At 42.9% G+C, this 23,528-nt stretch overlaps 1 protein-coding gene across 6 annotated transcripts in view; it reads right to left on the bottom strand.

The window, feature by feature from the left end:
* MPPED1 (metallophosphoesterase domain containing 1) overlaps positions 1-17,279 on the bottom strand; it is a 95,712-nt gene extending 78,433 nt beyond the window's left edge. Inside the window, exons 1-2 of one of the 6 annotated variants that reach the window (XM_034442022.3) lie at positions 17,128-17,279; positions 371-429 (exon numbers count right to left, since the gene is read on the bottom strand). The gene's annotated coding sequence lies outside the window, so the exon portion shown is untranslated. Of the gene's footprint in view, positions 1-370; positions 430-4,179; positions 5,106-12,061; positions 12,461-15,381; positions 15,648-16,860; positions 16,949-17,127 lie in introns of those variants that run through there. The other 5 variants (XM_034442029.3, XM_034442028.3, XM_034442023.3 and 2 more) reach the window with 5 other exon arrangements.
* Positions 17,280-23,528: the final 6,249 nt, after the last annotated feature.

The following is a 23,528-nucleotide window of genomic DNA, read 5'->3' as shown; positions in this document are numbered from 1 at the left end:
TGTGTACCGATAGAACGATGGTGATTTTATCTCATTGCTTTTTAAGAATTCCTCCATCATTCCCAGTTTTGAATGTTTTAAACTGATTTTTAACTGTTATTTCCACATTTGCCAGAATTTCTTATACAGATTGACATCCAGGGTGAGGGGACACTCAATTCTTCAGTTATTTATAACAACTTTAATTTGAGGTATAAGCTTTTCAGTGAAAAACGTTACTTTTCATATTATTTTCTAGCTTCACAGTATCTCATTTCTAGGGAAAGCGAAATTGTGTGTACTTAAAAGCACTCTATTTAATGAGCCTTACTTGCATGTAAATGCAGATCAGTTACCATTTTGTGCATTTTTTGAAACGATGAGAACTTACAGTGTTTTAACTCCGGAGTCTTTTTGCAGTCCATGTTCACCTTGATGAAAGTGTAGCTTCTGAAAGATACCAAACAATGGGGGTGGGGTGGGGGATTGTTTATTTATTAGCAACAAATAATTTATTAGCAACAAGTAGGATACATTTACATTCCTCCTAAATAGAATATAGAAATAGAATAACAGAGTTGGAAGGGACCTTGGAGGTCTTCTAGTCCTACCCCCTGCCCAGGTAGAAAACCCTACACCACTTCAGACAAATGGTTATCCACAGGGATGGGTTCTAATTTTTTTTTACTACCGGTTCTGTGGGTGTGGCTTATTTTGTGGGTGTGGCTTGGAGGTCATGTGACTAGGTGGGCATGGCTAGCTGGTCAGAGTCATTTCTGGAAGGTCCTCGCACTTATGAGCAGTCCTCGCACTTACGACCCGACTCATTTGTTTGCTTTTAACACTGATCAGCTGTAGGACGGCCCTTTGAAGCCCCGCGGCAAGAGTTTAAACAGTTTTTTTCCCTCTAGTCATCAGCTGGGACTCAGGAGGCAGCAATAGATTGGGGGTGGGACCAAATAAAAGGTAAGAATAACGTGGGAGGGTGGAGGGGTGGGAGGGCGGGGGGGAGAACCAGTTCGGTGACGTCATATCGTCACCGCTACCGGCTCGGCCGAACCGGACCGAACCGGGAGGAACCCACCACTGGTTATCCAACATCTTCTTAAAAACTTCCAGTGTTGGAGCATTCACAACTTCTGGAGGCAAGTTGTTCCATTGATTAATTGTTCTGACTGTCAGGAAATTTCTCCTTAGTTCTAAATTGCTTCTCTCCTTGATTAGTTTCCACCCATTGCTTCTTGTCCTGCCTTCAGGTGCTTTGGAGCATAGCTTGACTCCCTCTTCTTTGTGGCAGCCCCTGAGATATTGGAAGACTGCTATCATGTCTCCCCTGGTCATTCTTTTCCTTAAACTAGACATACCCAGTTCCTGCAACTGGTCTTCATATGTTTTAGCCTCCAATCCTCCCCCAATCCTCTTTGTTGCTCTTCTCTGTACTATTTTTAGAGTGTCCACATCTTTTTTACATCGTGGCGACCAGAAGTAGTAGCTTGGCACCGGAAAATCACATTTAATTCTCTCAGCTCCTCTGTTTTGAAATAAGGGAATGCTGAAGGCAGACTGTATTCATTGTTTAACTGGATTTTAAAAGATAAGGGAAACATTTGAGTCAAGCTTGGGAGGATAGGAACGGTTGATGGGAGGTTTCTATCCGCCCATCTCCTCACCATCCAGTCACAACTGATGAATCTTTTTGGATGAGAATCAAAATTATCTTCTTCTTCCTCAAAAAACAATCCAGTTGCCTTTTGGGGTGGAAAAAAAGCATCTTTGAGACTGTCCCAAGTGATGGTCTTTTAGCTGTTTCATCGTTTAACCTCACTGTGAGTTGAGGGGTAGATGACAATATTCTTTTATGTGCTACATTTTTTAATTATATAAGAAAGTTGACTCTTTCTTAAATTGACAAGTAACTGACCCTCACTTGCTCTCTTATCATTTTTCCACAGAAGAAAAGAAATATTCCTTTAATGAGCTTTAGCAATCTGGTAATATTTTTTCAAAGTGGGTCCAATACCATAATTTGGTAAATGTCAGTTTAATAGAACAAAGCAGGTTTTTTTTTTTAAATGCCTTTCCATTTCTCCTGATATTGGAGGGAGAAAATTAGGTCAGTTAGCAAATGGATGGACTGATTTGTTACCGAGTTCCTTTTATTCATTGGGAGGCTATTATATATACCAGCAGCCATTACAATCTTTACAGCTGAAATAATCTCACAGATGTTATTTGGCCCCAAATGTGCTCCTATAACAAGTTAAATCCAAGAGAAATCACTAACCAAAGTTTTAAAGAGTTATTTCAGTCTGCAGGAAATGAATCTGGAATGGATCCTCTTTACAGCAAGGTCCTGTATTGGTTGACTTAATTATTGCCTCAGATCTAGGAATTCTACTGTTGATTCAGCTCAACGTAGAAGATCCAGTTCCAGAAGTGCATAAGCCCGTGATGGCAAACCTATGGCACGCGCACCGGAAGTGGCACGCAGAGCCATCTCTCCGGGCACGCCAGCTGTCGCTTGTTGCTCTTCTAGGTTCCAGGCAGCCAGCTGGTCTTGGGTCTGGGAGTGCGAGAAACCAGAAGAACAGCTCCCTGGTGCACATGCACATGCCGGAAACATGTACATGCCAGAGACCGGAAGCTCACGTGCGCCAGGGAACTGCTCTTCTGGATTGCGGCGCTCCCGCGTGTACACGCCGGGGAGCTGCTCTTCCGGTTTCCGGTGCTCCCCCACGCATGCGGGCGCACTCCCATTTTGGCAGTCGGTGCCAAAAAGGTTCACCAATACCAATGTGGCTTTTGCACACAATTTTTGCTACTCCTAGGGCTAAATAGGGCCATTACTGAAATGGAAACCCGTGTTAGACTTTATGGTCACTTTGAATGTACACTAATAGGCATACATTAAAATGAAATTTCGTTGCATACAGCTCTCAAAGGGTCACCAATATACACTACATAAAAATGACAAAATAAATAAATTCCAGGCAAGATATGAGAAGAGGATGTCAGAGAATTTTGTCAAACTGTCAGAGATTTGACTTCCTTATCCCAACCAAGATCCGGTGGGCCTTATCTGCTTAAGCCAACTTTTGTCTCACTTGCTTTAATATCCCATCTGGCAGTATCAAAATCAAAGCAAATATTTATTACAGCATTGAGTAGTTCAAAATAAAAGATAACCAGCAAACAAAATATTGGAATAAAAAAGCTTAGGATTCAGTGGTGGGTTGCCCCTGGTTCGGACCGGTTTGCAAGAACCGGTAGTAAAACCAGTGGGAGGCTCTGCCCACCGCCCCTGATGTCATCAGGAAGCTTCTGCACATGCACAGAAGTATGTGTGGCCCCGTTGCGAACCAGTAGTAAAGGTAAGTAGAACCCACCCCTGTTAGGACTTGACATTAAATCTGATTCTTAAACAGTAATGGTGAACCTGAAAAGTCACAGTACAAAAACTGGGCATGCAAAGAACAACAGCAGGGACTATATCTGCCAGTTAGAAGAAAATACTAAACATATCACATCTATATCTCAGCTATAAATTTAAAAAAACAGAGCAATCTGAATGATACCAATATCCTTAGCCAATTTCAGTTGCCCTTGAGCCAAAAGGGCTGATTTGGCCTCAGTTAGTTTGTTGGTTTGTTTATCCAATTAATTTATTATTGCAATCTACCAGGTGGTTAGCAATTAAAAAAATCCAATAAGGGAATAAAACATCCATAGCAAGAAAAATAAAGCAAATTAAAACACCCACAATAAAAGTAACAAAATAATAAGCAGAGCAGTAAAACAAGATAGCATAATCTCAGCTGCTCCCAAAGGTCTCATAGGAATCCCTGCCTTAAATAACTCCTAAAATGATAAAGGGGAAAGGGGTAGCTACTCCATCATGTGAGCACCATAATTGAAAAGCTGGAATAGAGAAGGTTCACCTTTGATCTAGAACAGCTCCTAGAAATCACTAGAAGAGGTAGAATATTTGTATCCCAATTTGAAAGTCTCAACTTACTATAAAGATTTTAGTTGAAGGTTTTTTGTTTATTAAAGCATGGTGTTCTTCATTCCATGATTATTTTGAATTCTTTTTTAATAAACTGGTTTTTCTGCATAATTCAATATAACAAAATAAATTCTTACTGCTATGCTTATTGTGTTACTTACATAGTCATGAGAGAAATACAGACATTTAAAGACCTGGAATATTTCTATCCAGTGATGGGTTCCAAATAATTCCACCACCGGTTCGTCGAAAATGTGTGTGCCCACGCCCCCACCCCCACCCCGGTGGCCCTTTGGCCTAGCGCAGCAGGCCGCAGACTGAATAAATTGCTTCAGCCCGGGGGGGTGTAGTTTGAGGCCAGAGGGGGGTGGCGGCATGTGGGTGGAGTTCCAGGGCAAAGCTAGAGCGGGGGAACGGCATGTTCCCCAACCCGGCCGAGGTGAACGGCGAGCAGGTGGAGGCTTCGGGGCAAGTTCAGGTGTGTTCCCCAACCCAGCCGAAATGGGCGGAGGCTCTGGGGCAAGGCCGGAGCCAGGGTATGGCGCTGACCCCAGGCAAAGGGCGAGCGGGCGGCATGGTGAGCAGAGCGGGCGAGGTGAGGTGCAGAGGCAAGGCACAGAGATTAGCTGGGCCTCGTGGCAAAGGCAAGATATATAGGGCGGAGTGGTTTGGGGCGGGGTGAGCAGGGCCAGCCGGTGGTGCGATTTGCCACTTCTCTGAACTACTAAAAATTTCCACTACTGGTTTGCCCGAACCGGTCCAAACCAACTGAATACCACTGAGTATTCACTGAATATTGAATATCTGTTTCTATCCAAAGTGGTATTTCTACATTTACAAAGAGATCGTAAGGGGTGGGACACCATTAATAAATGGTTATCAAATCTACCTGCATTTTACCTTCATAATATACTTTTTCAACATTCTTTATTAAATTTTCAACCTCAGCAATTTCCCTTATTTTTAAATACCACTGGTACCATTAAATATGGACTTGGTTTTCCAGCGTTTTTCAATAATAAACAAGCTAACAAAAATATTGAGTTCACCTCTTATACTACATTAACATACAGTATCTACAAACAACAAAGCCTTACATTTCTATCAATGCAGACTAGAAATATTGAAATGTACATACTATAAGTGTCATTTTTACAAGTAATTTTATGTGTAATGCTATCTTTATAATTAATGCATAAAAGCTTTCATTCTCTTTCATCTGAACAACAGGAGTGGAAAGAAAATATGGCAAAGCTGTTTTTTTTTTCTAAGTCCTTGTCTTTTATACTTTTATACAGAACACACACACACACACACACACATACACACATACATATATATATATGGAGCTAATGGACTGTATCAGTAATAGTGTGCCAAGTTTTTAAGATTTAACATTTTTAAAATTATTCCAACTAGGCAGAAATATGTCAGGTTGCCATTCTTGATACACTACAGCAGTGTATCAAGTGATGGCTAACCTTTTTGCCATCGCGTGCCAGTAGCGGTGGGGGGGTCGCATGCGCACATCCATACCCATAATTCTATGCGCCACATGCATGCACGCACGACCCCCACACACTCCACCCACTCCTGGCACGCAATGGCCCAGTAGGCCCGTTTTTTGCTGTCCCCAGGCTCCAGAGCCTTTCTAGGAGTCTGGGGAGGGTGAAAATGGCCTTCCCCACACACACCTGGAGACCCTCCGGAGGACAGAAACAGCCCGTTTGCCAACTTCTGGTGAGAGCGGAAGGCCCATTTTTTGCTGTCCCTAGGCTCCAGAGCCTTTGGTTTTCGCCCTCCCCAGACTCCTAGAAAGGCTCTGAAAACGGGCCTTCCTGTCCCACCGGAAGTTGGCAAACGGGCCGTTACCTGCCTCCGAAGGGCCTCCAGGGCCGTGGGGAAGGTTGTTTTTGCCCTCCCCAGACCCCTAGAAAGGCTATGGAGCCTGGGGAGAGAAAAAAACGGGCCTTCCCTACCACCCCCCGAGGCCCTCTGGAAGCAGGAAACAGCCTGTTCCCCTATTTCTGCATGCCAGGGCTGAGCTCACATGCCCACCAATATGGCTATGCCACAAGTGCCATAGGTTCGCCATTACGGCACTACAGTGTCACTGCATGGATGTTCTCAGAATTTCCACATTGAAGACTATGAAACCTGAGCACATAAAATTGGGTAGATTTTCTTCTGTGGCCCAATCCTTCATGAGTTATGACCAAAGAAAAGAACTTTTCATGGTATAATCTTTCACAGATTCATCCAGCTAATCTCACTCCCCAGAATATGTATATAGGAGGGGTTTAAGTTACAGAATAATTTAAGATTATGGGTTCCTTTTTTTACATGGAACCCACTACAGCTGGGGTGTCAAACTCAAGGCCCATGGACCGGATCTGGACCGTGGGGTGCTTAGATCTGGTCCGCAGGGTCACCCTGGAAACAGCGAAGGACAGGGCCACGGTGCCTCTGGCAGCGAAAACAGAGCTCGGAGCCGGTTTTTGCTGTCAGAGCACTTGGGCCACCACAGGTGTCCCCGACACGAGTGATATTGAGCTGGCCATGCCCACTCCAGCATGCCCCCTCTGCCAGCCCCCAGAGCTCAAACACAACCCTGATGTGGCCCTCAATGAAATTGAGTTTGACACTCCTGCACTACAGGAGGAAAGTTTAAATGGTCTATTGGTATTCCTTGTTTGCAAAAAAAAAAAAAAAATGCTGTTTTTGAAAAAGGTTTCCAAGTTGCGTATAAAAATGCAACGCTTTGTGAGAAGTTGAAGACAAAATCAACACATTTTGGGGAGAAAGCTAAAAGTAGAATAGTAAAACTAGTTGAATAATATAAATGATGTTTAAATTATGGAAAGCCGTATATGAAAATGTACCTTAAATATACAGTACTGTGGAAATGAGTAGGGCAGTTGTGCAAAAAGGCTGTAAATTAAGAATGTTTTCAGAAATAGAAGCATTAAAAATAATGGATAAAAATAAACTGTTATCAATTAAGCAAATGGAAAGTAAATGAACGGAAGAGAAACCCAAATCAAATCCATATTTGGTATGACCAAAATATTCATTTACTTTCATAACATCCATTTACTTTCCATTTTGTTAATGGATAAAAATAAACTATTAACACTTCCATTTCTGAAAGCATTCCTAACTTACACCATTTTTGCACCCCTGCATAACACCTTTACACAGTGCTGTATAAGTCATAAAACAAAAAATTATGGATAACTTCATATAAAAATGCTGTGAACATCCATGTCCAAAATACAGCACCATTTTTTAAAAAATTATATGAACAATATAACAGACCATTACTCTATCATGACCTCATTTTACTCCAAATTTCCTACCGGAACACCATTTTTCTGACCCTGTGCTCTTGCTTTTTATTACATCATTTCTTCCCCCTTTTATCTGCTGTTTAAATTAGGGGTTTCCTATTCAGGTTTTCCTATACAAATTTATGCGGATATGCAATATGCCTATAGAAGATGAACATCAATTTCTCACTCTCTTGTAAATTTTCACCCTTACTGAACCACAATCTGCATCATTATCAATAATTGTAAACATTAACAATAACAATAAAAAGGTGGAAATTAAGCTCATATTTCCATATGAGATTTGCAAATCCATGAAATGCTGATAATGCAGGGAAGTATAAAAAGATGCAGATGAGCACAATAGAAAATACTGCACATATATAGCCAGATCCATAAACTAGTACTATAAGAAAGGTTAAATTGATAATCTAACTTAATTTCAATTTTGAAACTACTATGTGATGTACCTGTTTGACTTTTAAGGTTCACTTAAATGGTTAAAGATGATGTGAAACATATTAGTAAGACAAATAAATAGGTTTTCTTACAAACGAATGTATTGAAATAAATCTTAAGGGGTAGAGTGTAGCTTCTCCGGCACTGTTCTTATCTATGAGAAAATGGAATTTGTATTAATGTTCCTTTGCCTTTGTCTTCTCTGTCTTTCAACTGGAAGCCAAACATACTTCACTACTGTTATGAAGCCTCTTCACCAATTGTATCCCTTGCAATTCCTACTCCTACTCCTTTTAGGACATCGGCCTTGAGGACTACAAACCCATCTCAGCAGGTCAGGGAGGAAATCAAACCACAATTTAAAAACCTATCCTTGAATCTTCTATGGTCAAATATCTTTTCCCTAACTCAGGGGTCAGCAACCGTATGTGGCTCTTTCACCCCTTTGTTGTGGCTCCCTGTCACTCAAACTATGCGTCACAACCGCCAATGTGCGACACCTGCCGGCACGCAATTTATTGAGCTTTTCAACCCCTGGTACGCCAACCATGGATAAGTCCAAGAAAAGAAAAGTTTCACAAGAAGAAACAGAACGTTTAATTCAACGACATATGCTAGTTTTGTGGCCGCTCAAGAAATAGTCAAGCAGGGGAAGGGTTTTGTGGCTCCCGGTGTTTTCTTTTCTGTGGGAAACGGGTCCAAATGGCTCTTTGAGCGTTTAAGTCTGCAGATCCTTGTCCTAGCTTGAAAAGCTAATATCATGATGCTAGCATGCAGAGTTCGGGTATTAGCAGGTTACTGTTAAATACAGATAGTCCTCGACTTACAACAATTTTTTTAGTGACTGTTCAAAGTTACAACGGCACTGAAAAATATATGACCATTTTTCACACTTATGACCATTGCAGCATCCCCATGGTCATGTGATTTACATTCAGATGCTTGACAACTGACTCACATTTATGACAGTTGCAGTGTCCCAGAGTCATATGATTCCCTTTTGCGACCTTCTGACCAGCAAAGTCAACGGGGAAACCAGATTCACTTAACAACCGCGTTACTAATTTAACAACTGCAGTGCTTCACTTAACAAATGTGGCAAGAAAGGTTGTAAAATGGGGAAATTAACAAATTTCTCATTTAACAACGTTAATGTTGAGCTCCATTGTGATCGTACATTGAGGACTTCCTGTATATGCATCAATACCACTAGATTTACAAAACCACCTTTAAGTTAAATGAACAAATTAACTTTTTAATTTAATTAAAAAACTAAATGAAAGAGGATTTTTATGTCCTGTAATTTTAAACAGAATCTATGACTAGCACGGAAATCTACCTTTGACCGGTGTCATGGTAAGAAAGTTTTTTAAGTCAGTCTTGTATCCTGAAGACTTACATAAATAAGTCCATGTTTTTGATAAAATAATTTGTCCTTCCACAAAATAATTTTGTCCTTGGTTCCTCCTGTAGCTAAGGGAAACTCACTAGTGTCAGGGGTGTCAAATTGATGGCCTGCGGGCCAGATGCGTCACATGGAGGCCACACCCACCCCAGCTCCGCGAAGGGGGAAAAATAGCAAAACGTCAAAACGACAACATGACGCCACGAGTTCGACACCCATGCAGTAGCCCAAAGTCACTTAGGTGAGGCTACAACTCACATTTCCTGGTTCTTTTAACCTTTATACCAAAATGGCTCTCACCCTACTTGTTAGATGGAGTTAGATAAATACATAGCCTAAATAGAGATCAAATCCAACATTCAGATCAAATATTTTCAGCGGCAATCTATAGTTTCTTTTTCCTTAGCTTTCAAATCGGAAAAAGATTTCCAGCTCTAGGCAGAATTTCAATATCGTTTTGCTTTATCAGGATTTAGTCTTAAACCACAAGGAAATTTATTGATGGATTTGTAAACCCAAGTTATTGAAATCAAGCGAAGGATTCTCTGGGCACACAGTCAAAATCCACAGATAGAATCACACCATTATAGCCATCATTTTCCCTTTTTTGACCACATGCCGTAAATACTCCTGATATCTATCAGATAGAAATGTCCTAGACCATCTCCTTTCATTCGTGTGAAAAAGAGCATTGCGATTTCTCAGAGTAATGCCAGCATTCAATGCGCCCTTTGGTCATCTGCAATTGTTCGGACCTAGGCTTCCCCGCAGCACGAGGCCTCGTCCCGATAAACCCCTTTTATTTAATTTACAGTGAATTCCACTCCAGCAAAGTCTTTCCTCTTCCACAGTCTTTCAAGATAGTTCACAATTACTGATCTTTATCAGGCTTGGAGAGTGGCCAGGCCAATATCTTTCAGACCCCGCAATACTTGGCAAGAATGCAGTAATGAACTAATTGTCTCCTGAAAACTCCACTCCCCTTTTGCTCCTCTTTTATTCCTTCTGGGAGGGGCCCTTCATCGTTCACCTGTGGCCTTACTCCCAAGTTGACCCTTGTTCTTTAGCTGTTCCTTTCGTCTGGCAACTCTGCGTATGTGCACCCTGGGAACAGGCTCCAGCTGTTCGTCTGCCTCACTGAATGTCTGACTCCAAAGGCAGCTGATAACTGGCATACGACTGTGGCCACTTTTCTGCCTCCGACGCAAAGCCCTCATCAGAGCCTTCCCCAGACTCCAGGACTGGCCCATGTTCCTCCCCAACCTCCTCACTGTCCGAATCTGCTGCCAGATCCGTTGGTGGGCCTCAACAGCAATGTTCAAAAACAGAAGTTCAAACCAAAGATCCTATCGCCTAAAGCAGCTTCTTTTGGCCTTTCAGACACCACTTCAGACACAGAAACATTCAGGGACTTATACACATGCACCTCTGGAGTCTGCGAATAATAAAGAATTAGCCATACCAAGTATTAATAATGTAACTAAGAACAAATTGAAGGTCTACGGGCCGTATGAGATTTCACTCGGAGCTCAAATCAATGTCCCCCAAACCAAAAAAATTCACACTCCAGCCTTGAGATTTAATTATTCTCTCACCCTTAGCTGTCGGCTGATCCTGATAATCAGATGGGAGGGAGGGAAGATCATTGTGTTGTTAGTGGTGGCAGTTTACTCATTAGCAGTTTGCTGAATTTGTTCATTAAGCTCACCTTTCTCTATACAGGAAGCAATTGCTACCATCTGTCTACAGCCTGGAGCTTTCGGGATCCCCCAAAAGGCATTGCCACAAACAGCTAGTTAGAGAGGAATCAGTGCCTGCTTAACAAGGCAAGTCTGTTCTTCATAAGGCAAAAATATCCCTTCTGTAGGAAGCCTTCCTTTGGCTGCTTAGTTGTGACACAATTTTATCGCTAGGGTCAGCAGTTTTGAATCTATTTCTCTCTTAACGTCAGGTATTTATGTGTTTTATTCTGTGGCTGTTCATCGCCCTGAGTCCTTCGGGAGTAGGGCGGTATACAAATCCAATAAATGAAATGAAAAAATGAAATGAGGCAGGCATGGTTGAATTCCCCAAATTGGGAGCAAACCAAGGATGTTGTTTTTCCATTCTTCCAAAACTTTCTTCTTACCAATCTTTTGAAAACCCACCTTTCTTTGGTACTATAACTTTTTACTTTTTCAGTTTTCAGCCTAGTTCTGATTATCTCTGGAAATAACTTCAAGAGCACTTCCTACAATTGCTCCATTGCCTATTTCTCCATACTTTACCAAGTATGTCCATTTTGCTTTATTTTTACGAGACTTGTTAGCTCTCCCAGAAATTTCAGCTTGGAAATGAACACCAGTCGTTTTATGTTGCTCTTTGCCAAATGCTTTGTCTAACATATTCTGGTTTTAGGACAGAAATTCATCATCTTGTAATTTTAAAAAGAGCAAAGCTCTAATTTTTAATTAAATTCATATGTAAAATTTTGTGTACAAAAAAAAAATGCCATAGGCTTGATGTAATAGGGTAGTTCATAATGGGATTTTAAAAATGCCCCTTTATAGGAAAAATTTAGGCTTGAAATAAATTTCCTAGATCTTTTACCAAGTATTACTTGTTATCTATTTATTGACTTCAAACTATGTTTTACCTGTTTTTGAAGGACCGTTCTAATCAATGTCCAGATTAGGATAGAGTATCTCCCTTTGCATGAACTAAACATTTTTGCTTATTTTCTAAAGCTCAAGATCAGTTTTGGAAAAAATGTCTCTTTCCTTATTATGCACACTTATGTAATTAAAATATCAATCAGTCTTTGATTGTTGCCTATTAATTACATATCTACAAAATAATTCTTATACGGCATTAATAGCATAAATAATGTCCTAGCCACTATACCTGTGGCAAGAACTGATCTTGTTTTTTAGTCATGAATTCCACAGGACAGTGTTGAAAATCTATAGTAGCAAAAGAAAAGCAAAATAATTTGGGGTTGCGGTATTTGACAGTAAATTCTAAACCACATCAAGCTCAGCCCTGAAACAAAGAAAACAAAAATATTCATGCTCTTTTTTTAAGAAGCTAATATCAACAGTAATATAGGGTTTTCTTATTTAAGCTCTACTTTTTTTATGTGTTTATCTTAGATAAATCTTCCCTGATCCCTACAAAACTTGCTTTTGAGAACTTGTCATATGTGTGAGGATTTAACCAAGTAAACAGCAAACTTTGCAGAAAAAGACATCACTAATTTGATTTAATTGTATTTTTAAATCATTAATAGTTCTTTCCAATAAAGGAAATGTTAAAATTTAATGCATGACCATTTTAAAATGAAATCAGGTACACATTATGCCTCTCTCTGTTTTGAGAATAGTCTTTGTTTCACAGTTTTAATTGCAGGATCCAATCTGGGTCGGTCACTGGGACAAGAGGTTTAATCTTTCCAGCTTTTGGACTTATGCTGGAGCCCATCCTCTCTCATCAGAATGGTGACCTGCCCAAATTGGATGCTGAAACATTATCCTGGGACACGTGTATTTGCCTTCATTCGTTAATTCTCTATGTATAACAGCATAAAACTGTAGAGACATAAGATTGCACAAGTAATTCAGTAGCAAGTATTTGACAAACAGTAACATTTTAATATATATTGCCTGAATTTATCCGGCCGAGGAATTATCTACAATACGGCTCCTACAAGAATGAAAAGGAAGAAATGTGTTGAATCTCTACCTGAATGTGTTTGTGTAAGCTACAAACTTTTCCACAATTTATAAAAATCTCATTAAAAAGAAGTATAATTTCATCAAAGTAATTTAATTAGATGTTAATGCTTTTTTAAAAAAAAAATAAGCATAAGAAATTAGGATCATAAAATTCTGCACCCTGGTGAAAGAAGCCAACTCGGGACACCAGATGTTCGATCCATATGCAATGGAGGTTTCAAGAGGATGAACATAATTTAGGAAGAATAAATAAATAGGCAAAGGCTTTATTTGCTCTCTTTGGCTTTATAATTGAGCTGCTTAAAAGAAAATTTCTGGGGCACGAGATTTTTATATTGGACACAACAGTATTTATTGCTGCATAATATCAGTACTCCTGTGTCTAATGATAATGACTAGATATTGATTTCTTTCAATGTGTAAAACACTTCCTTACCGAGGAGGGATCAAAAGCAAATATTGACCTGTGCCTTGAAGTCTGATGAAATGATTGTGATTATATGATTAAAATTAGGTGCCACAGTATGAGAGGAGACTGAGAAATTTCTCAGTCTCCTCTCTTACTGTGACACCTAATTTTACTCGTTTAAACACTATCATTCCATCAGACTTCACGCTTCTGCTGACTATTTTGTTCCCTTGAATTCTACCAACCTAGGTTTCAGTTAGTTCATTATTGTACTTTTGAAATGTAAATGAAAAGGCAACCATGAATCTGTTCCTCCTTATAAAAAGAGTTCTAAATCTACCTACTAACATTAACTAGTTTCAAAGGGCCAAGGGCAGTGCCACAAATCGTACAGATTTTTTCCTTACTCCCTCTTAGGTGAACAAAGAATGAAAAGGTTCTAGATTTTTTTAATGCTGAAATATAATTGTAGTTTAATAGAAATGCAGAGGCATTCAAGCAGACCCAATTAATATAAGAATCTAATCTATAAACTATGTTTTCAGATTTTGAGAACCTATTATTTCAAAATTTTGACCTACAGATTGTACTTTATGATGTATGGATCGTATCTAATTTGTCCAGAGATATATAGAAAATATATAGAAATATTTAAGCAAAGACTTATCGTCTTTAACCTTAAAACTATCTCCTATATCAATTTGGCCTTCTATTACATGATATCAACATATGATTTAGCAAAAGTAAAATACTGACAGAAGCCAATCCTACATTTTCTTTATCTTGGTTTAAAAGATGTGAATCTGTCCACAAAAAACCAAAACAGGTTCTTAATCAAAATAGGTTCTGGCCCTGAAAATTCACCATCTACAAGTCAGAAATATATAATGATGAATTTGATTATAAAGTAAGTATTGTTTCTAATAACGTTCCATAATATCTGCTCGTTTCCTCTGTGAGAGATTGCCTGAGATGAATAAGCCAAAGTACATTAAACAGTGAAACTCGAACTGAAAAATATATTGAATAAAAAGTTATTCTATGAGTTAGGAAGAATAAAAAAGTAATTTCTATATGTTATGCAGCTATTTTTTTTTAATTATGGGATAGCTTTCCATTCTGATCATTCATTGGAGAATCGAGAGAGAATTGACAGAGTCCTTATAAAAAATATACAATAAGTTCTTTGTATATTTAACATATAGATGTTTACAATGCAATTCTCTAGGTCCATTTAGAATTTAAATTCTGCTAAATTTATTGGGGCTAATTAAGTAAAAAGTTTTGATCTAAGGTGACTGCAATTTTAGGTAATATTACTGGAAATAAGTTCCAATGAACTTCAGTGGTGTTTATTCCTTCTGAATAGAAATAAACAGAAGTGGCATTAACGCAGTGAAACTGCTATCTTACCAATAAAATCTCCCATGAACAGAAAGACTTCATCTATAGATATAAAAAACGAGGCTCCCTTCATAGCTATGAATTCTTAAAGAATAAAAAGCTACCTCAGAATAGCTGTAGCAACATTTTGAGAATATCTCTCAGGGACACTGTAAACAGAAATTTTAACGTATTTTATGGACTTTCTCAACAGATACTGGACTTCTTACAGTTTCAGAGAAACAGCCCATGCACGTAACTTATTCAATACATTAACCCGTACATCCATCCAGGAAATTTTAAGGTTCATTTTCATTTTTCAAAACACCCAGCAGAAAAGATGTAATGGTTTATCTCTGTGGCTAAATTATGGTGCAGCCTCAGAGTACACTGTAATTTTACTATGCCTCACATAAGGCACTACATATAGTAAGAAAGCTGAAGCATTGAAAAAGTGCATCCGTATACAACTCCTACAGGCACAAAGCCCTCCAAAATACTGATCGCCTATATATATCACCCTTCCAGATTCCATGATAGGCCTCCTACGCAACTGCAAATTATTAAAATTGTACGTTACCTAGAAATTTCCTCTGACTCTTGCAGCTCCCATATGCAGATCCTTAGATAGATAGATAGATAGATAGATAGATAGATAGATAGATAGATAGATAGATAGATAGATATTTAAAACCTACTCAACCATCTTGATTGGGCTTTTGGGAAAAACCCCTTTCCAAAGGTGATCCTGATATGTCTATATAGGCGTCAAGTCTTTCGGGAGAAAGAGAGAGGCACCTGTTTCCATCAGAGGTTAATTAATCTCTGGCTTCGTTAAATTAAACTTGAGCGGCCTTTCAAAGGATATAGGGAAATCCATGCCTTTCTGGTAGGAAAGAGACGCAGGATGCCTCAAAGAGAGACCAGGTTTGGGGGGCTTCTCAGTTGATCCCCCCTTTCTTCTTTCTTTCTTTCTTTCTTTCTTTCTTTCTTTCTTTCTTTCTTTTTCTTTCTCTTCCTTCCTTCCTTTCTTTTTCCTTCCTTCCTTCCTTCTTTCTTTCTTCCTTCCTTCCTTTTCCTTCCTTCCTTCTTTCCTTCCTTTCTTGTAGCCCGATTTCAGGTGTGGGTTTTGCTGGCATTATCGGGAAAGGCAAGACATCCTGTCCCATCATCCCCAACCATCCCCACAATCATTTCAGCCCCGAGAAACACAGCCACGTCGACCGCAACCATCCCCCACAGGTGAGAGCCGGACAGCAGGGGCAAAGGAAGAATTCCCACGATTTGGGAACGCCGGAACCCCGAAGAGAAAAATCTTGCTAAGCGACTCGACACGCAACGGGCTCGGCGTCCACAACATCCCAGGTGGGGGTCCCAACCGGTCGCCCCCGGCCTCTTTCATCCAAAAGCATCTCGGGCTACCCGAGCAGCATCCCTAACGCCGACGACGGCCCAGGTTTCTAGCGCAGGTGTGCAGCGTGTCCAGTCTCCGCGTGTCCTCCCACCCACCCACGCGCGCTCGCGGACACACACACCACACACACACACATGCGGGCGGGCGGGAAGGAGAGGTGGAAGAGGTCGAAAGGGGAGCGCTAAGTGTCCGTTTCCCCCCCCCTCAATTTTTTTTTTTTAAAAGTATTTTTGAGTGTCCTCGCGTCTCGCGGGGCCGTGGAAGCTCTTGATCCTCCAGCCCCGGAGGACAGACAGACAGACAGACAGACAGACAGACCCAATCTCAACCGAAAACACGGCAAAGGGGAAGGGAGGCTCACCGCCTCGACCCACCCAAGAGGCCCATCCACCCACGCACCCACTCACCCACCCACTCGGGTCAAGAATCCGCCAAGAAAGTAACTTTCCGCGAAAGAGCCGTCAGCCCTTCCCGTCAGGGGAGACCCACACACACCCCACACCCACCCACCCACTCCCCTCGCGACCCTCCCGCCTTTTCGGAGCTTCAAGCAAGCTAACTGGAAGTGGGGGGGGGGGTGAAGGATAGAAGCGGGCGGCGCGGTCCCCCTCAGCAGCTGCAGAGCCGGGAAGGGCGCTTTGGCAAGTGGGGTGCGGGGGGGGGGGCACGGCTTCCGCAGCGCCCCCAAGGACCGCCGCGCGAGGTCGGCGGCTGCGGCGGCGGCAGCAGGAGAGGCGGAGGGACGATGCCAGCCCTCCTCTACCTCCTCCTCCTCCTCAGGGAATCGTCCTCCGCAGAATCCTGGTGATGGAGCGCGGTCTTTGGGGTGGGGGGGGGCTTCTTCGCCTCCCGTTGCAGGGCTCCGGCTGCCCTGCCTGCCTCCTTCCCACACACACCCCACCGCTCCATCCCGCGGGCCCTGCCCTGCCCTGCCCTGCCCTGCCTTGCCCTCCTCGTCCGGGCTTTGTGTGCAGCTGCTGCTGCTTCTTCTTCTTCTCCTGGGACCCCCCGGCCGGTGCGCCCAACTCACCCTCGCCTCTCCCAGCCAGCTTCACCGCCTCTCCTCCGCTTCTTCCGAGCGGCAAGCAACCATCTCTGCCAGCCCGGCGCCGGCTTTTCCCTCCCCATTCATTCCCCGCCTTCGCCCCCCCCTCCCCTCCCCTCCTCTGGGCCCAGGCGACCGGCGCGCCCCCCCCCTCCCTCCCTCCCTCCCCATCTCCTCCCCAACTCTTCCCCTCATGTCGGGCGGGCCCGGGGAAGGCTGGGAGGCGGCAGCCCTGAGAGTGGAACACCGGGGCACCACCTGGCCTTTTCCCGGTCGGAAAAAGCTTGGACTGCTCTCAAGGAAATTTAAATTTAAGCAGGTTGAGGCTCCGTTAGCACTTGGGCAGGAGACCATCTGGAGATCCCCGGCCTGTGGGAAGCCCACTAAGCGAAGGCAAAAAACCTTCTTGGGAACCTGGGCAAGAATCCTGGTGGCGCAGCAGACTAAAGCACTGTTATTAACATCTGCTGCCTGCAATTACTGCAAGTTCAAATCTCACCAGGCTCAAGGTTGACTCAGCCTTCCATCCTTTCAAAGGTAGGTGAAATGAGGATTGACCCCAGATTGTGGGGGCAATAAGCTGACTTTGTATAAATATATACAAAAAGTATGAAGGCTATTGCTTAATGCATTGTAAGCCGCCCTGAGTCTCCAGAGAAGGGCGGCATATAAATCAAATTTAAAAAAAAAATCCTGGTGGCGCAGCAGACTAAAGCACTGTTATTAACATCTGCTGCCTGCAATTACTGCGAGTTCAAATCTCACCAGGCTCAAGGTTGACTCAGCCTTCCATCCTTTCAAAGGTAGGTGAAATGAGGATTGACCCCAGATTGTGGGGGCAATAAGCTGACTTTGTATAAATATATACAAAAAGTATGAAGGCTGTTGCTTAGCGCATTGTAAGCCGCCCTGAGTCTCCGGAGAAGGGCGGCATATAAATCAAATTAAAAAAAAAAAAAATCCTGGCTGATTTTTAAGAGAGGAAGGCATTCACAGAGCTTAGCTGAAAAGCAAAAGCCTGAATAGCATTGGATAGGAGGCCACCAGGAGATCTGCTCAGTGTTTTTGAGAAACATCCTGGGAGATGTTTCCACAGATGTTATCCATCCACAGCATGGATAAGAAAGTTGCAAGGATATGTCTGTGTAGTCCGTGAGAGGTAAGATTGACTCTAAGGAAGGCTGAGCGTCAAAGAATTGAGGCCTTTGAACCAGAGGTGGGTTTCAGCAGGTTCTGACCAGTTCTGGAGAACCGGTAGTGGAAATGTTGAGTAGTTCGGAGAACCGGTAAATGCCACCTCTGACTGGCCCCACCCCCATCCATTCTCTGCAGTGGTGGGATTCAGCCAGTTCGCACCACTTCGGGAGAACCGGTTGTTAACTTTCTGAGCAGTTTGGTAAACTGGTTGTTGGAAGAAATCATTAGGGCAGAGAACCGGTTGTTAAAGTACTTGAATCCCACCACTGATTCTCTGCCTCCTGAGTCCCTCGGGAGGAAATGGGGATTTTGCAGTAACCTTCCCCTGCAGTGGGGAGGGAATGGAGATTTTACAGTATCCTTCCCCTGCCACGCCCACCAAACCATGCCCACCAAACCATGCCATGCCCACCAAGCCACGCCCACAAAACTGGTAGTAAAAAATTTTGAAACCCACCACTGCTTTGAACTCTGGTGCTGGAGAAGACTCCTGCGAGTCCCTTGGACTACAAGGCGAAAAAACCGGTCAGTCCTAGAGGAGATCAACCCTGACTGCTCTTTAGAAGGCCAGATCCTGAAGAGGAAACTCAAATACTTTGGCCACCTAATGAGAAGGAAGGACTCACTGGAGAAGAGCCTAATGCTGGGAACGATTGAGGGCAAAAGAAGAAGGGGATGACAGAGAACGAAGTGGCTGGATGGAGTCACTGAAGCAGTCAGTGTGAGCTTAAATGGACTCCAGAGGATGGTAGAGGACAGGAAGGCCTGGAGGAAGGTTGTCTCCATGGGGTCGTGATGGGTCGGACACAACTTCGCAACTAACAACAACAGCAGCAGCAAACTTTTGCTGATGTGGTAGCCCTGCTCTCTACCTGGAAAGAAGCTTCTCCAAAGAAGGTCAAAGGCTATTTCCTAATGCTTCCAACGTAGCTGCATGGAGGGATGATAAGGAAAGATGTTCCATGTTTTTCCTTTTTTTTTTGATAGGAACTCAAATGGTATCTTTGCAGAACGTACATGAGGGACCCCAAGAGACAAAAACACTCTTTTTTGCATTGTATAATTTTCTGGGTAAACCTTCATCCTGGTGCATATAGATGAAGATGGCTCACTGCCTACTTCTACCTTGGCTAGGCAGGACACCAGAAAGCATCCCAGCTTTTGATGCATGTGAGGAAGAAGTTGGGTGAAAAAACGCCACCACTCAGACCACTTAATCTTCATCAAGCCTTGTGTCCCCTGTTCCCACAACTGTGCTCTTAATTTGTCCCAGTGGTGAAATCCAATTTTTTTTTACTACCAGTTCTGTGGGCGTAGCTTGGTGGGCATGGTGTGGCTTGTTGGGCATGGCTTGGTGGGCGTGGCAGGGGAAGATACTACAAAATCACCATTCCCACCCCACTCCAGGGGAAGGATACTGCAAAATCCCCATTCTCTCCCGACTTTGGGGCCGGCCAGAAGTGGTATTTGCCGCTTCTCCGAACTATTTAAAATTTCCGCTACCGGTTCTCCAGAACCTGTCAGAACCTGCTGGATTTTACCCCTGTATTGTCCCCAATTCATAAACCAGTGAGATTTAATGTCCCAAAGATGCTTTTTTTCAGGAGGCAACTGGAATTTCTTGTTGTTTTCTTTGAAGACGTTTCGCTTCTCATCCAAGAAGCTTCCTCAGAACTGAAGAAGCTTCTTGGATGAAAAGCGAAACGTCTTCAAAAGAAAAAAACAAGAAAGTCCTGAAAAAGCACCTTTTGAGACAACCATGACCTGGATCACTGAGAATCTCTACAGACTTTCAGCGAGATTTGAATTACTCTTAACTGCGCTGGTATAAAAGTAGCTTCCCACCCACCCACTGATCCCCTTATTCTTAAAGCCATCCAGCAATCTGTTTTACACGTGTTTGGGAAGCCCAAGAAAGGGGCACTTTCCCGTCTCTCTTGGCATTTCCCTCCAGCTTGGTTCTTTCCTTCTGGAGTTGACTGCCCATTGTACCCCTCAATGTCATCTTCTCCCCAGCCTTCTTATAAGGAACAGGTGCCAGTCCTATGAGGTAGGTGAGGCCAGCAGGTAGACACTAAGAGTTCTATAAATGATAGAAACTGATTATACTCCTCTCGCTCTCCCATCTTCTACTCAACAAACTACAAGTGGGCGGGGTTACTTTGAGTTGCTTCCCAACACTGTGCACTCGCTTCCCTAGGCCCTCATTGGCTGCCCCTTCCTTCCCATCTCTTTCCCGCCTTCCCAAATCAACTCCAAATTCCTATGTAATGAGACAACTGTCAGGCTTGGAAGCCATCTTTTGCATTGGGCCTTCTGGCCTGCCACATTTACTACAGTGGGAAACTGGGAGGTGTTCTGTCCCCGTTCTACTCACGCACCCCCACAGACAGCCCGGAGTTAATAAGCCAAACGACAAAATTCTTTGAAAATAAAGCTGGCAGCAACCCAGTGGCTAGCTGCCAATTCAGACTTTACTCACACAAAACAAAGATTAGACTGCCAGCATTCCGATAAAACAGGCAGAGTTTTCAACAATACAAGGATTAATCCAAATGCAGTCCGATAAAGCAGGCAAAGTCCAGTAACGCAGAGATCATGGATTATTTCTAGTTTTTGCTCATCACAAACTGAACTGGCCACCACACCCACATTTATACCCTGTGGGGTGTGGTCCAGTAACTCAGCTAATCTCTGGCACGCCTTCCCCTCTGCTGCGCACGCTTCTCCCTGCGCCTCTGGCGAGGGTCCAGCCAGCACTTATCTCCTTTGTCGCTGTCCACCTGTGGCTGCGGGGACGTGCTTGGCTCTGAGACTATCTTTTGGCCTTCGGTGTCCTCCGGAGGCATTGCCAGAGAGGAGGGTCCGGGAGAGGGAGGCCTTGCCAACTCCTCTTCCTCACTCTCAGAGTCTGTATCTGTCAATAGCCCAGGCTCAGGCAATGGAGCCACAATAGGAGGGGGGATTGTATGGAACATGGGTGATATATAGTCATAATAACCAGGGGTGAAATCTACTTACCTTCCCTACCGGTTTGGAAGTGCACGGTCTGCGCGCATCACGTGTGCGCTTGGACCCTCTGCGCATACGCAAAGCCTTCTGCACATGCGCAGAGGGTCAAAAACAGGTTACTTCCTGGTTAAAATCAGGAAGTAATGACGTCTAGGTGGGTGGGTGGGCGGAACCTCAGGCGGCCGCCGCTACCGGTTCTCCAAACCACCTGCCGCCACCTCTAGGGGTTTGGCTGAACTGGTCTGAACCGGTAGTATTTCACCCCTGATAATAACATTCTTTTCTCAGAGAGTCAAGGACATCTTGCCTTGCACCTGGAGGGCTGGAATTGGGAGGCATCTCCAGTCGGGACGGTGCTTTGATTGGACCATGTGATGGTCATGTGGGTGCTGGGCAAGGACTTGAACTTTTCTTTTGGGTAAAGAAAACCTGGAAGCTTTCAGATTCGGGTTTTCGCAGATGTGCCAGTATGACATCTCTAATAAAATGGCACTTTAAGGAACTTCAAGCCTCAGAGTTTTCGATCCACCGTTTCCATGATATGCTGAAGTTTTGGTTGCCTAATTTCCTGTTTCCCTGCATTCGAAAGTCATGGGAAGAAAAGGATCTTGAAGGTCATTTAATTCAACCCCCTTCCCAAAACAGGGCTCCCCAACTGGAGGATCTGTCCCTTTCAACTACTGAGCCAGCATGATCAAAGTTTTTTTTTTTAAAAAAAAGTTTGGCACAGATAAAGAGGCAGATTCAATGATTTTCTGAACAGAGATTTGGCCAAGGACTTGTCTAATGGTACTGAAACTTCTTAACAAGGACAATTTTCAGAGTTACTCTATTGGGATGATCCCAGCTGATGTTACTATATCCTAAACTATATCCTGCTAAACAAATAATTCCCTCAACATTGTCAAACTAGTTACTAAGTCTGCATTACTATGCAGATTTAGTAAGTATGATGGGTGATAGGAACGATCTTCTCATCGTTCCTGTCACCCATCTTCTCCCACTTATATTGACTGTTTCCCTATGACTATCATTAAGTGTTGTACCTTATGATTTTTGACGAATGTATTTTTTCTTTTATGTACTCAGAGAGCGTATGCACCAAGACAAATTCCTTGTGTGTCCAAAAACACTTGGCCAATAAAGAATTCTATTCTATCCTATCCTATCCTATCCTATCCTATCCTATCCTATCCTATCCTATTCTATTCTAATGTCGCAAAGAAGTCAAAATCTTTCTCAAATGGAACTCAAATCCCGGGGACTCAGTAGACACGTAGATGTCTTCTTGGCAACACCAGGCAGGGGCCAACAGTGACTTTTTCCATGGGTTTACTGTCTGTAGAGTAGTCTACAGCAATATTTCTGAACCTTAGTTAACTTTAGACTGGAATTGGACATGGACTGAGGAATTCTGGGAGTTCATGCCTCTTAAAGTTGCCATGGTTGAGAAACTATGTTCTACAGCTTTGGGATCTTATGGTGGACTTTTATCTAACCTTAATTGTTAGGGACAATTAATTGTTAGGGACAAAGAAAGGGATGCGGTGGCTCAGTGGCTAAGATGCTGAGCTTGTCGATCGAAAGGTCAGCAGTTCAGCGGTTCGAATCCCTAGTGCCGCGTAATGGGGTGAGCTCCCTTTACTTGTCCCAGCTTCTGCCAACCTAGCAGTTCAAAAGCTTGTAAAAAATGCAAGTAGAAAATTAGGGACCACCTTTGATGGGAAGGTAACAGCGTTCTGTGCACCTTTGGCTTAGATATGCCAATCACATGACAACGGAGATGTCTTTGGACAGCGCTGGCTCTTCGGCTTTGAAATGGAGATGAGCACCGCCCCCTAGAGTTGGGAACAACTAGTACATATGTGCGAGGGGAACCTTTACCTTTACTTTTAATTGTTCAAAATTTGGCCAAAATTTGGCCAAAAATCTCTGCAAAAGAAAAAAATAGAAGGACTTAGGTGAGATAATGCAAAAGGTGTGTGTATAGGGAAATGTGTTAAACAGAGCAAGAAGAAGAAATATATCTAATAGCAATAGCACTTAGACCAGAGGTGGGTTTCAGACCAATTCTGGAGAACTGGTAGCGGAAATTTTGACTGGCCCCGCCCCCATCTATTCTCTGCCTCCCAAGTCCCAGCTGATTGGGAGGAAATGGGGATTTTACAGTAACTTTC

The sequence above is a fragment of the Pantherophis guttatus genome, chromosome 7, assembly GCF_059756535.1.
Source record: "Pantherophis guttatus breed Tessera chromosome 7, ASM5975653v1, whole genome shotgun sequence".
NCBI lineage: Eukaryota > Metazoa > Chordata > Lepidosauria > Squamata > Colubridae > Pantherophis > Pantherophis guttatus.
Note: the sequence above shows the minus strand (reverse complement) of the source record. Positions and strands in the feature narration are given on the sequence as shown.